The following is a 4,825-nucleotide window of genomic DNA, read 5'->3' as shown; positions in this document are numbered from 1 at the left end:
TCCTAACTATCCGCCACTATTCCACTATTCCTCCAACGTTCATTGACCACGTGCTGGGAGCTTCCAGTAGCGAAATTTAAGATAGACCAAGTCACAAAGCTGTTACTTCTGTTGAACAATAACCTACACACGTGAAACAATTGTTAATATTACTAACCTCTGAGGATCCTTGATCCTTGACATGGTTCTGGAGCTCTTCAGTAGGATAACTGATCCAGACATATCTTCAAGGATAATATATCCTCAACAGAAAATATCAGTCCTAACAATTGCCCTCAAAATGGCGGGTGATAGTGGAACACAGCTGTCATTTTGATATTCAAATCTTCTGTGAAAACTGGGTGATTAGATGGTTGCCAGAGATATTTACCATTTGTCCCTCGATATAATCATAACCGCCTATAAATGCCGCCCTATATCCCTTTTATAATCAAATATCCAAGCGACACGGCAGGTATCTTTCTTTCCTCTCTAATCTTCTTTGATAATATTGTCTATCACTTCATCTTCTTTACCTCCTTCTAAACCTTCCGAGCAATCCTCGGATGACTCTGAGTTGTCGGAGATGGAGCCACAATGCCTCATAGCGAACCCTTCTATAGAGATTGGCAAACTCACGGATCCAAAAATTGATGAGTTCCGTTCGTTGTTTCTACCAAAAACCCTATTCCGACCGTACGAATCCAGTATCCGCTGCGACGTGTACTCAAAAACCAGGGTGTGTTTTCCGGCTTGCCCATTCCTTATTGGCTACAGTTATCCGTTTCCTCCTTTCACTCAAAGTTTCTTCGATTCCACCGGCATATCCTATATACAGGCTATGCCTATGGTTTGGAGAGTTCTCAGCAACATAGAAAGGATTATTGAAGATGATAAAATCGACTTCGGCCTCCAAGAACTGTCCCATCTTTACACTCTTACTACCCACGGTCCTGCACGATTCATGTTGAAATCTAAGCCTCGAAATCCAAGTCACTTTAAACGATTCCTTCTGGAGGAATAAGTTTTTCTTCGTAAAACGTGACTCCATACCCGGAGGGAATGACCTTCCTTCAAAATGGGTTAGAAAGGGTAGGATCCTAGATCCTTAACAAATGATAGGATCCTTGATGTTTAATTCTGACTTTGATTATTCTTTTTGTTTGCAGTTGAGAACTTTGCTTCTTTGGCTAAATTATCTGGCACAGAGGAAAAAACAAAACGGTTCCTTGCACTGGATACCGAAGTTAGAACATTTCAAGCCCGATTCGTCGAAGCCTTTTGTGAGATCTCCTCGGATTCAAATATGTCAAGTAAGTTCATTAAAAACAATTTCAAAGTAAATAAAACCGGCTAGAATACTTATATGTCAACCGGATTTGTGTAGGTGCCAAGAAGTCTCAAAGGTTTGCTAGCAAGTTCTCTCTGGAAGACATCGAAAGTATGCTTATTCCTCAAGACATCAAGAAAGAATTTCTTAAGACAGCCACCTATTCCAAGCTCAAGACTACAACGACTAGAGCTAAGTCCGCGGCTTCTAAAAGAAAGAGGTCCTCCGATCCCGAAACTCATTATGACACAGTCCTCTCTGTAAGTATCCTGTATCCTGCTGTGTTGAATTTAAGGATCCAATATCCTTCTAATCCTGACTAAATGGTTAATTACAGGAAATGAATGCTTTCAAGGAGCATTATGAAAAATTGTAGACCAGATAAGTGACAAGCAATCTGAGTTAGGGAATGCGGTGGTCAATAAGGACAAAACTTTGGCTCAGGTTAAGAGACAGCTCGAGGATCAGGTATCCATAGAAGATGCCCAGCGTTAAGAGGAGGTCAAGCAGGCAACGGAGGAGGCCAAAATGTGGGCGGCCAGGTCACTGCTGCAAGCAAGGATCAAGACACCGATGGAGGCCGGTGATCCTGCTTTTGACAAGGAAACCTGGAACGTGCAGAAATGGGCTACCTTGGCTGCTCTTGGCGGTGATGAGGATACTGAGATGGCTGAGGAGGATGTTGTTGGAACGAGCGGGGTCAAAGATGTGATTGAAGGTGGTGAAGGAGCAGGTGCAGCAGAGGTTGAAGACGCAACTTAAGTGGGCGATGAAGGATAAAGAAGACAAGGCCCGAGCCCACTTTTTTTTATGTTGATGTTTTTAAGGATAATCTGGTTTGTAATAAACAATAGTAAGTAGGGTTTAAGGATCACTGATCCTCAAGAAAATTTTCAGGGGTACTGAAGGTGGATGGATCCTCTGTTTGTGGGGATGAAACCTTTAGTGCCTCTGACTTTTATTTTTCTGCATCTTAAGAACAATTAGTAACCTTTACTTAACCCGAGTGGATGGTCCATATTTAGTATGGTGAAATCTGGTTAAGGATTTTGGATAAGTCCAAGTGACTTATATTAATAACAATCTAAAACTTTTGACTATTTGTTTGTTATCTGTTTTTTAAAAGCGTATTTGATATAGTCTTAGTCTTATTGAGAATTTGAAGAAATAATTCTGAGTAAAATTTTTAGGATAGGATATCCTTAAGAACAAGAGATTATAGAAATTTTTGGATATAATATCCTTAGAAAAATAATTAAAAATTTAAGGATAGAATATCCTTAAGAAATAATTCAAAGATGTTAAATCCTTAAACAAAAGGATACATAAGGATCCTAGTTAAACCAATATAAATTTAAAAGTAGAAGTCATACCACAAGGTCTAAGTAGACCTAAATTACCGTAAGTATTGAACCTTCAGTGATCCTTGTAGGAATAAGCTAAGGATTTTGAATCCATAAATCTTGACTCTTGTTATTGTACTTAGAACATCTGTTAAAAAGAACTTATAATATTAATTGGGGTTAAACTCGTTAAGCTGGGAACAAGCCCAATAATAAACTGGGGAAAAGCCCGTGCAACTGGGGACAAGCCCGTGTAACTGAGGACAAGCCCGTGTAACTGGTGACAAGCCTGTGTAACTGGGGACAAGCTTGTGTAACTAGGGACAAGCTCAAACTGGTGTAAAACTGGGGACAAGCCCAACTATTGGGGACAAGCCCAAACTAGTGTAAAACTGGGGACAAGCCCAACTACTGGGGACAAGCCCAAACTGGGGACTGGCCCAAGGATACGGATGTCAACTGAAGACTCGCCCAAACTGGGATTTAGCCCAAACGTGAGTGACGTGAAAACGCCAAAACCATAGCAAACATGAATATGTTAGAAACCTTTGTCTTTAGATAACGTGAAAACGTTATGAACCGGTGGTATGGTACGTCTACCATACATCGTAGGATCCTCCCTATAGCCGAAAGCAACGATATTTTCAGCCACTAAACATGTACTGGTCCCGCTGCCCTGGACTATACGTTGGACAGCGTGCGCTCCAAGCGAGAGTGTAGAAACTTTAATTTATAAGAAATGTGAAAACCTTTAAACCTTAGGGGATATGACCATCGGGGGTCATATCCAATCGTGGGCTAGGCCAAGGAAAATAGTAAAGTACATTAAATATAAAGGAGAGGTGGCCAACCTCTTTATAATTGAATATCTTACTAATCATCCAGCATAGTTACTTAAAACTTGGAAAACACAAGTATTAAGAATACGTTATCCTTAAATAAGCAAAAATAAAAATGAATAAGTGATTAGATAGATATAACCAATTTTAGGATCCTTGATCCTTTAAGGATACTTGATCCTCAGAGGATATTTGATCCTGATCAGAAAAAGTATTTCTTGAGGTGTATAGCATTCCATGCTTTTAGTAACCTGTTGCCTTCCATAGTGAGCAAATGACATGCCCCTTTTCCTGCTTTCGACTTGATCAGATAAGGAGCTTTCCATTTGGGTGCTAGTTTCCCATCTGTCGGATTGGTTGATTCTGGAAGGCTTTTCTCAAGACTAGATCTAGTTCTTGAGTGTATTTATCGTTAATGTATTTATCGTTTTATTTATGTAATAAAGTTTATGTTATTAAGTTAGTTTGTTAAAGGAGTCCTCTAGTTCGTTAAGGATGTTTAACGAACTAGACTTAAGTTAAGGTCCCACATGTTTCGTTAAGGATGTTTAACTAATCAGGGGGTGATTCGTTAAGGTTTATTTCGTTATGTATTGTAACGAAGGCGGTGTCTGATTCGTTATGGAATGTTAACGAATCAGACTTGTCTTCTATATATAGTGGTGTTATTTCACTCTTTAATTTAAGCATTGAGTTAAAGTTAACGAACCCCTGCCCGATTTCTCTCTCAATCTTCACCTTAGTCTATTCAACCTAATATTATACATACACCTACTACTAACTAATACTAATATATATATGCAATCTATAACATAATCAATAGCAACAATTAACTAGATCCGTTTTAGAGTTATTATCTAATATATATATATCAGATATGAGATCTGGTGTACAAACAAGTGGTATCAGAGCTTTCGATTTGTTCGATTGCTCTTGATTTGAGTGTTAATTGTTATTAATAGATGGTTAATTGTTATTTTGATTGAATTTTATATCCGAGTTACATTTGGATCAAATTAAGTATAATTTGGAATTGGAAATGGATTAAGTGGGTTGGATTTGAGATTGGTAAGGTATTGGTAAGTTTTGATTATAAGGAATTGGAATTTGGACTGGTTTGGATTGTTTTTGGTTTGGTTTTGGATTTAGCCAAAAACAGAGTGTGTTTTTGGTTAGATTGGTTTCGAGTTACGGTAATTTGACGTACGAGATGGTGCGAGTTGGATTCGCAGTGTGTTTCTGAGTGTTTTGGTAGGTTAGTTGGGCGATTTGGTTGTATATCGTGTGAGTATTAAAAATTTGGTATTTGTTTGAATGTTCATACGTTTCCAGAA

The sequence above is a fragment of the Bidens hawaiensis genome, unplaced genomic scaffold (assembly GCF_021521415.1).
Source record: "Bidens hawaiensis isolate Kalapana, Puna unplaced genomic scaffold, B.hawaiensis_p1.1 tig00419378_1, whole genome shotgun sequence".
Taxonomy (NCBI): domain Eukaryota; kingdom Viridiplantae; phylum Streptophyta; class Magnoliopsida; order Asterales; family Asteraceae; genus Bidens; species Bidens hawaiensis.
The sequence above is the reverse complement of the archived record's forward strand: the minus strand, read 5'-3'. Positions refer to the sequence as shown.